The sequence below is a fragment of the Chiloscyllium plagiosum genome, chromosome 22 (assembly GCF_004010195.1).
Source record: "Chiloscyllium plagiosum isolate BGI_BamShark_2017 chromosome 22, ASM401019v2, whole genome shotgun sequence".
In the NCBI taxonomy this organism is placed as follows: domain Eukaryota; kingdom Metazoa; phylum Chordata; class Chondrichthyes; order Orectolobiformes; family Hemiscylliidae; genus Chiloscyllium; species Chiloscyllium plagiosum.
The window spans coordinates 13,369,125-13,378,877 of NC_057731.1; the positions used below are offsets into that span (position 1 = coordinate 13,369,125).

At 44.3% G+C, this 9,753-nt stretch overlaps 1 protein-coding gene across 2 annotated transcripts in view; it reads right to left on the reverse strand.

The window, feature by feature from the left end:
* LOC122561068 (monocarboxylate transporter 12-like) overlaps positions 1-8,030 on the reverse strand; it is a 51,714-nt gene extending 43,684 nt beyond the window's left edge. The window contains exon 1 of one of the 2 annotated variants that reach the window (XM_043712433.1): positions 7,960-8,030. The gene's annotated coding sequence lies outside the window, so the exon portion shown is untranslated. Of the gene's footprint in view, positions 1-7,628; positions 7,938-7,959 lie in introns of those variants that run through there. The other variant, XM_043712435.1, reaches the window with a different exon arrangement.
* Between the last annotated feature and the right edge of the window lie 1,723 nt (positions 8,031-9,753).

The following is a 9,753-nucleotide window of genomic DNA, read 5'->3' on the forward strand; positions in this document are numbered from 1 at the left end:
ATTCTGCTTCCCCAGATTTTCCTCCAGATCATTATAACCAAAGTTCCCAGCACTGATCCCTGTGGAACACCACTAGTTACTGACTCCTATTCCGAAAAGCAGCCTTCCACTACTAGTCTCTGTCATCTATGACCAAGACAGTTTGTACCCATCCAGCCAGCTCACACCGGATCCCATGACACTCGATCTTCTGTACCAGTCTGCCATGCGGTCCCTTATCAAATGCCTTACTGAAGTACACGTAGACAACATCTGCTGCCTTTCCTCATTAATCATTCCTCTTACCTCCTCAGAAAAGCTCAATTAAGTTGATGAGACATGAGCTTCCCCATAAAAACCCATGTTGCCTATCACCAAGTCCATTTACTTCCAAATGTGAATAAATCCTGTTTCTCAATTCTTCTTGAACAGTTTCCCACCACTGACGTCAAAGTCACCGGCCTGTAGTTACCTAGATTATCTCTGCTTCCCTTATTAATCAACAAACAAATTTGGCCATTCTCCAGTCCTCTGGAACCTCCCCTGAAGCAAGAGAGGATGCAAATATGTCTGTCAAGGCTCTAGTTACTTCCTCCCTTGCCGCCCAGAGAATCCTGGCATATCTTAATACATTTCAAGGCACCCAACACTTCCTTCTTCATTATGTTGACCTGCCAAAGAGTTTCCACACACCTTCCCCAATTTCAACATCCCGCATGTCTCTCTTTTTGGTGAATACCGATGCAAAGTACTCATTAATGATCTCACCCATTTCCTCTGGCTCCATGCATAACCTCCCTCCATTATCCTAGAATGAGCCTACTCTGCCCTGGCTAAAGTTTTCTCCTAGTAAATGTATAAATGCCTTGGGATTCTCCTTAATACTGCTGGCCAAGGACATTTCATAGCCCATTTTAGCCCCCCAACTCCCTGGTGGAGCTCCTTCCTACTTTGTGTATATTTTTCAAGGACTTTGTCTGTTTTTTAGTTACCTAGAACTTAGGTAGGCTTTTTTTGGACTAAGCTTTTTTGCCTCTGTCATCCAAAGTTCCTGAATCCTGGCATTCCTGTCCTTCATTTTCAAAGGAACATGCCTACCCTGCACTCTAATCAACTGGTCCTTACAAGTCTCCCACATGTCAGATGTGGATTTACCCTCAAACCCTCCTCCCAATCCACGTTTTACAATTCTCATCTAGTCCGGTTATAGTTAGCCTTCCCCTAATTTAACACCTTCGTCCAAGGTCCACTCTTGCCCTGATCCATAAATGTCTGAAACCTTACAGAATTATGGTCACTATTCCCAAAAACTTTGATCACCTGGCTGGGCTCATTTCCCAATACCAGGTCCAGGTTAGCCCCCGTCTGTTTAACCCTCTCCCTCACTGGACTATCCACAAACTGCTTCAAAAAACCCTCCTGGACACACCTAACAAATTGCTCCCTATTCAAACCCTGGGCACTAAAGGAGTCCCAGACAAAATGGGAAGTTAACATCACCCACCTATCACAATAACCCTGTTGTTTTCATATCTTTCTAGAAGGTGACTACATTTCTCTACCTCCATCTCCCATCTGGCAGCTGCAACGTCTATAGTACAATCCCAGCATTGGTGACTGCATACTTTCAATTCCTGAGTTCTACTCATCATGCCTCATTGCAAGATCCCTCCAGGGTGTCCTCCCTCTACACAGCTGTGATATCACCAGTCATGCAACTTCTCCACCTCTTTTGCTTCTTCCTCAGTCTCATCTAAAACATTGAAATCCCGGAATATTAAACTGCCGGTCCCATCCTTCTTTCAAGCATGTTTCTTTAATAGCAACATCATCATAATTGCACACGTTAGTCCAGGCTCTAAGCTCATCATCTTACCTGTTATACTTCATGTATTGAATAAATACAGACAAAGCCTCCAGTTCGGCCGGGCTCTGCACCTCTCCCTGACTGCTCCTCCTCTTAGCTTTATTTGCCTTAGGTTCAAGCCCTTCCCCAGTTTCTACACTTACTGACCTGCTAGTTCAGATCCCACTGCCCTGCCACACTAGTTTAAACCCTCCCAAGTGGCACTTACCACTTGCCCCTCAAGATTAGGTGCTTCTTGTATAGGTCTCATCCTCCCTAGAAGGCATCCCAATGATTGACATATCTGAAGCCCTCCCTCTACAACAGTGCTTTAGCCACATGTTCAATTATACTCTTTGCCTCTGTCGCTAGCCTCAGTAGCATGGGGAGTACTGTAACCTTAAAATTACTATCCTAGAGGTCATGTTTTTTAGTTTACTACCTAACTCCCTAAATTGTCATTACAGTTCCTTGTCATTCTTCTTTCCTAACTAGAGGGCATGGGTTCAAAAAGGACCTGATGGGCAATTCTGTGACACAGAGAGTGGAGTGTGTCGGGAATGAGCTGCTAGAGGAGGTTGTGGAGGTGGGTACAATTACAACTTTTAAAACTTTTTACCAGGATGAGTAAATGAATAGGAAGGGTTTGGAGGAATATGGGAAAAATGCAGGTAAGTGGAACTAGATCAGCTTAGGATACCTGGTCAGTGTGGATGAGTTGGGCCGAAGGGCCAATTTCCATGCTGTATGATGCTATAATGCAAATTGTTCATGGCTACAGACAGCACCTCTCTGTGTATACCCCAACTTCCCAAAGATGATCTCCTCTACAATGGATTCCTCCTCTGCCACCACTTCACAAAGTTATCCCTACAAAATAGGCTCACAATGAAGCAAGAAACCATTTCCATTGCGCCCTGCAACCTGTTTGTATTTCATCTTTTTTTAAACTTTTTCTTGCACTCTATCTCCACCCACTCTGCTTATCTGTCATTCACTCACCTTTATTATTATCTCCAAGCATCTTTGTCTGATCTTCCTGCTGCTCATAAAGAAGAGATTTAATATTCACGATTGAACCATGAATCACATTATCTTTGTGTTCACACATGTCTATTAGATCCTACCCTCCCCCCCCCCCCCCCCCCTTCCATAGCACTCTCCATGACCTCAACTACTCTAACTTGACATTTCACTAAAGGTTTTGTCCAGAAACGTTTCAAACCTGCCCATTCCCACACACACCCGAATCCCTAACACCAACCTCATGCTTTGCTCACTGGCCACACTGAAAACTATTGTAAGATCTATAAATTACACTCAGAATCACAGAGGTGTACAGCACAGGCACAGGCTCTTCGGTCCAACTCGTCCATGTTGACCAGATATCCTAAATTAATCTAGTCCCACTTGCAGGGTTTAGCCCATAATCCTCTAGTCCCATCCTATTTATATACCCAAGCAGATGCCTTTTAAATTGTGCCTTCGGTGGGCGGCACGGTGGCCCAGTGGTTAGCACTGCTGCCTCACAGCGCCTGTAGACCCGGGTTCAATTCCCGACTCAGGCGACTGACTGTGTGGAGTTTGCACATTCTCCCCGTGTCTGCGTGGGTTTCCTCCGGGTGCTCCGGTTTCCTCCCACAGTCCAAAGATGTGCGGGTTAGGTGAATTGGCCATGCTAAATTGCCCGTAGTGTTAGGTTAAAGGGGTAAAGTAGGGGTATGGGTGGGTTGCGCTTCGGCGGGTCGGTGTGGACTTGTTGGGCCGAAGGGCCTGTTTCCACACTGTAAGTAATCTAATCTAAAAAAAAAATGTTGCAATTGTTTCTCACAACTGCTCTGTCTTTCTCACTCGCCATCTCAACATGGTCAACCTATTTTCTATGCTCAGAACAGCACCTTTCACCCAAAGCTTGTACCCTGCTCCTGAAAGGGTCACTCTCTGTGCTGTAATTTTCCACATTTACAAAATTTGCTCTGAACCCTTTCACCAAAATAGTCTCTCACAGTTGCCCCTTAACATTTGGCAAGAGACTTTGTCAATATTCTCTCATGTCTTCATTTTTCTCGATTCTCCATCTCTCCCTGTTCCCTCCTTCAATAGGGCCATACCTTAACATTGCATTCACAAATTGACCTCAGGTGCTATTAAAGTTAATAACAATTAATTACTCAGATTTTGCATCAAATTATTGCTGAATCTTGTCTAGGACACCAGCAAGTGTCAATTTAGCTACAACTTTGGGAAGCTATTCTGTCAAAAGTCATCCTGGCTTGAGTTAATAATAAACACAGAATGAGACAGGACCACTCAGCCATCAGTATCTTGCTGTTTAGGGTCCAGATAGGATTTCTACTTTGTGACATTTTCAATTGCAAACCCAGATCGTGATATTGTAAATAAATGCTCATCTTCACTTGAACACCAAACTACAATGCTCCTCCTCTGTTGACATCAATCCATCTTGGCAACATATAAAGACTGCATCGGATTCATTTTGGATATCTTGATTTTGGGAAAAGAACTGTTTTAAAACAAAAATTACTGCACTTTGTAAAAGCAAGGAACCTGACATTTATGACAAGTGCTGTTTAAACAGCTGTCTGTTCAAGCAGTGGTAGAAATTTAGTTTGCACATAACTTGGAGCCACGGATGTGCACAAATGGAGCTTTGGCTGACAACAAGCAGCTGATTAATCTGGGACAATTGCCCAATGGTTGATGAGACAGGCCTTCTGCCTGTCAAGAACTATGTGATTGGTTCCCAGGTAGCATCAATGTTTGGGCAGAAATTGTTGGAACTCAGGAGGAGAAAGAATGTTTTTTTTCTCTGCAGTAAAAAATATCTCAAGCCTAAAAATAGCCAGTTTATTTCCCCTTTCCAGTTGCTGGAGGTGGTCACGTTTAATGGATAAGTCATATATGTGTGAACCAGTCACCCTGTGCCTCTTGTAAACAAGTGAAAGTATCAGGAGACAGAAAGTCAAGAAGCGAGGTTCTGGTCATCTGAGTAAACCCTGTGAAGATGAACCACTGGAATGAGAGAGAGAGAGAGAGAGAAGAGAGTGTACACTTAGTGGTTGTTTATAAGACGGTTAGAGTTTTGAATACTAGTTATTTTCAACAGTTCAAAATTGTTAATCTGTAATGAGAATTTATGTATTTGTAACAGTCATTCTTGTGACATGCAGAAACTTAGAGTGTATTTTCTTTGAACCTGGGTCTGAAACTCAGGTAAATGTGGGAATTCTCCGTACTTTATAAAAAAATCTTTTTTTTAATGACAACTCGGGATATAGCACATTACCCCAGTGAGGAGTAACTACATAAAATCACACACACGCGCACACACACACATTACTGCGCTAAGAAACATAATAGTCACTGTTTATATGTTTCAGAGAAATAAAGTATCTCTGAAGACATGGAGCTGTATCATGTATTTTATTTTGGATTACGTTCAAGTCCTATGATTTTACAAAACTTCGGCCTAGATAGCGCAAGGATTTCTTAACCGGTAAATAGTGGTGATATATGACTCTAACTGTTTTGGCTGTGACAACAGACAAAAAGAAAATGTATAGTTTAGTGTTCATCATACAAAGTACGTAGTGGTTAATTATTGAATTATGATACATTGAAACATAGAAGATAGGAGCAGGAGGAGGCCATTCAGCCCTTCGTCCCTTGGATCCTGCTCCGCTATTCATCACGATCATCGCTGATCGTCCAACTCAATAGATTAATCCTGCTTTCTCCCTATAACCATTGATCCCATTCGCCCCAAGTGCTCTAACTAGCTGCCTCTTGAATACATTCAATGTTTTGGCATCAAGTACTTCCTGTGGTACTGCATTCCACAGGCCCACCACTCTTTGGGTGAAGATATATCTCCTCATCTCCGTCCCAAATGGTTCACCCTGAATCCTCAAACTGTGAGCTCTGGTTCTGGATGCACCCACCATCGGGAACATCCTCCCTGCATCTACCCTGTCTAGTCCTGTTGGAATTTTATAAGTCTCGATAAGATCCCCCTACATTTGTCTGAACTCCAGTGAAAACAATCCTAACCTTGTCCGTCTCTCCTCATACATCAGTCTCCCCATTCCCAGAATCACAGATGGGCTGGATTTTCTTGCAGCAAGTTTGTTTCTGTCACAAACCCATCCCAACGGGAATCACAATCTATTTGTGGATGGGAGACAAGTCTTCAAACAATTAGTGGTTAGGGAGAAGTGGGAGAGAGTGAGAGAGGTTGAAAGAGAGAGAGAGGGATCAAGAGAGGATGGGTTGTGGGGGTGGTGGGAGAGAGAGAGAGAGAGAGAGATCTTCCTCCCACAGGCCAAAGATGTACAGGTTAGATTAATTAGCCATAGGAGATGTATGAGGTAGGGGAGGATGGTTTGGCTCGGATGCTGTTTTGAGGGTTGGTGTGGACTCGATGGGCCGAACGGCTTGTTTCCCCCCCATGTAGTGATTAGTAGATCGTTTGTATACTTCAGACTATAGACGGCAAGGACTGAAGCAAAGAGTAACAAGTCGATAAAGAATGTACAGTAATTCCTTTTGCAGTACCTCACAGAGTGTGCACAGTAACACTGCCCTAGGTGGGAACACTGAACAATCCCATGCACAGTAATCCTACCAGACGTGTAACAAAGTTTGCACCTTGTTTCTTTGTACCTTCCGTTGCGCTTTTTAAAGGGCATAATTCCAGAACAGCGTTAAGCGCATCTTCAACCATCCTGAGATCACAATATCTCCCCAGTGCACCAGCTAATTTCCGGTTCTGAGGAAGGGTCATTGCACCGACAACGCTAACTCTGATTTCTCTGCACAGAGGGCTGCCAGACCTGCTGAGCTTTTCCAGCTTTGGTTTCTGACTTCCAGCATCCGCAGGTTTTTTTAAAAAAAATCCAATTTCCGGTTACATTTATAGAGCACTTTTCGCAACTTCAGAAGAACCCAAAGTAATCTAATCTGTTATGTAAGCAGTTACTAATACAGCAGTCTAACTGCAGTCAATATGCACATCAGATGTTCTACAGACAACAGAATAGGCGGAGATAAGGACAGTCCTCGATTCTACAAAATACAACCATCAGATATTGCACATCCACCCGGGGGCTGGGGCACAGGACGAAGTTGACACCTCGTCTGAATTACAGCAGCCCTCAGGTACTGCACTGAAGTGGCAGCCTGGGTCGTATCGGATTCAAATCTGCAACATTCAGAGGTCTGATCCATGGCAGATTCCAGAGTTTTAGCCTTCACTGCTGTTTCAGAAAGGCAGTTGTGACTCTCTGACTGGAAAGGCATTTCCGGATATCAAATCTAATATCTCCTAATTGTACTCCCAGTCTCTAAGGTGCCTGGAATTACACAGGAACAGGCTGTGCCAGCTCCCGCTGGTGGTTCTGTTCCACGTGCGACTCCTCCCATACCTCTCTCTCTCTCCCCCCCTCCCTCTCAGTTGTCAGGCTTTCCTCAGACCTGTCACATCGAGCACTTCTGGTCGTCTCGATGTCCTCGCTCCCACATTCTGGCGGTCGTTTTTAGAATTAAATGTTATTCTCTCCCCCTCCCCCACCCCTTCCTTGAATTCCCTAGTGAATTCCTTGGGTGTCTGTTGACTCCCTAAACAACAGCACTGCCAACTCAGTCGGTCTTCAGTACAGCTGAAGCCAACCCGATATTGAATGCTCCCGTGCAGATACGCTCAACACATCAGATACACTCCACGGATCTGTTCACCGCCAGTTCCGTGTTTAAAGAGAAAGGGGTTGTTTTTTTTCGCTCCTACCCTGCCGGAGTAGAGTTGTATAACATCATTTCCAGAATGGGTGGCAACACTGAGGTATTTCCAACTGCAGATCCAATCTTGGAACTGTTCCCTCAGAGTGCTCCTTAATACTGGAAGTGGAAAGCAGACCTGCGTGTGTTGCAGTGTGAGACACTGCAAGGGAAGGCATAAGGAGCCGGCACTTATTGAGTTCTTTTTTTAAACGCTGCTGTTCCTTCCAACAGCTAAGAAAGTCCACCCGCTGATGAGAGGTTCGTTTTCACTTTAAAATAAAAGTTAAGCTGGCATGAAGCACTGGAATCTGGAGCACATGCTGTCCAAATCGACTTACCCCAGAAGAGCCTGCCGCTAACTATCCAGCAGACCAGCCAACTCCTCCCTTATTTCAGAGCGCCCAGTTTTGGACAGCCCGGAAGGCTGTGAACAGCAAAGCATTTAGCTCCGAAATTACTCCACCCCCAACATCTGACTGATCAATTCCCTCCTTCTCAACCTGTAATCCCGATCAGTAATTCTAAAAGTTATTTTACTAATCCACTGTGAATCTGAAACAAACTCCTTTTTCTCAAGAAGCAGTATTTCATTAAAGTCTCCCTAAAACCGAGCGGTTTCTGTCACCAATCCGGATAGAAAAAAAAACTTGCATTTATGTAGCACCAGGGCCAAGCGTTCGAAGTATTTTGCAGAAGCACTCGGGTTGATCTGTTACAGATATTTCAATCAAAGTGCTTGGGCGCTCCGACAGATGAGACTTCTGGCTCAGACATCGGGTCACTGTCACCGCTTCACAAGTCACAAATGCTTTCCAAGTCCACGGGTCCCTGAAGACAGTGGGGCAGATTAAGGAGGCACATGGGACACCTGCCTTTATCACCAGGCATTGGTTATAACAGCAGGGAGGCCATGTACAGAGTAAGCGGGAGTACTCTGTGCAGTTCTGGTCACCACGCTTTAAGCAGGATGTACTTGCACAGGGAGGGGATGCAGATGAGACTCACCAGCATGTTGCCTGGGATGGAGCATTTCAATGCTGAAGAGAGGCTGGATAAGCTTAGATTGTTTTCTCTAGAGCACAGAAGGTTGAGGATCCCAGTTGAGCTGTATAAGATTACATGGGACACAGACAAGTGGATAGAAAGTACTGGTTCCTTTGTTGAAGGGTCAATAACAAAGGGGAACACTTCTAATGTAGAAGGCAGGAGGTGCAAAGGAGATTTGAGGTAAAAATAATTTCACCCAGAGGATGGTGGGGGTCTGGAACACATTGCCCAGGAGGGTTGTAGAGGCAAGATACTTCATCACCTTTAAAACGCAGAATCAAGTTACTACAGATGCTGGAATCTGTACTGAAACATCTTCAGGCTTTATTGTTTTCATTACCTTTCAAATGTACTTGGGTGAACATTTGACATGTCATAACACTTAAAGGATGAGGCTAAGTTCTCAAAATTGGGACGAGTGTGGATCTGGAGTAGCTTTGTCATGGCAGACTCAATGTACTGTAGGATTCTATGGAATCATTGTTTCAATGACCAAACAGACCAACTAATTCTCCCACAACAAGCTCCCATAAATAGCATCATGATCATGAGCAAACCATTCCTTCATGAATGATGTTTGATAGGGAGGAATCGTGGATGGGGTGGGGGAGGTGTGGTAGAAGAATTTACTTACTTTTTTTCAGTATAGTGCATTCCTGTTCCAGAATACAGTCAGGGTGTCAATCTAACCTTTCATCTGACAGCATAGCATTTCCTCATTTTGCAGTGTAGCATTCCAACTTTAGCTCATTCCCAAGTCTTTGAGAAGACCTGTATGAGTGCTTCCTAAATGTTTTCCCCACGGTGAGCCATTTTGAAAATTATTGCAATCCCTTAGTGAAAACAGAGCACAGGTGTCTATTAGAGGGGGAGCTCAGCTGTTATAACTCAGTTACAGCTCCAAAACAGCCATTACTGGCTCTCTAGCCAATTCATGATAGGCAATAAAAGATAGCCTAGCCAGCAACAATCACATATCTCTCGAGTGTCATAGAGATGTACAGAATGGAAACAGACCCTTTGGGCCAACCCGTCCATGCCGACCAGATATCCCAACCCACCTGCCAGCACCTGGCCCATATCCC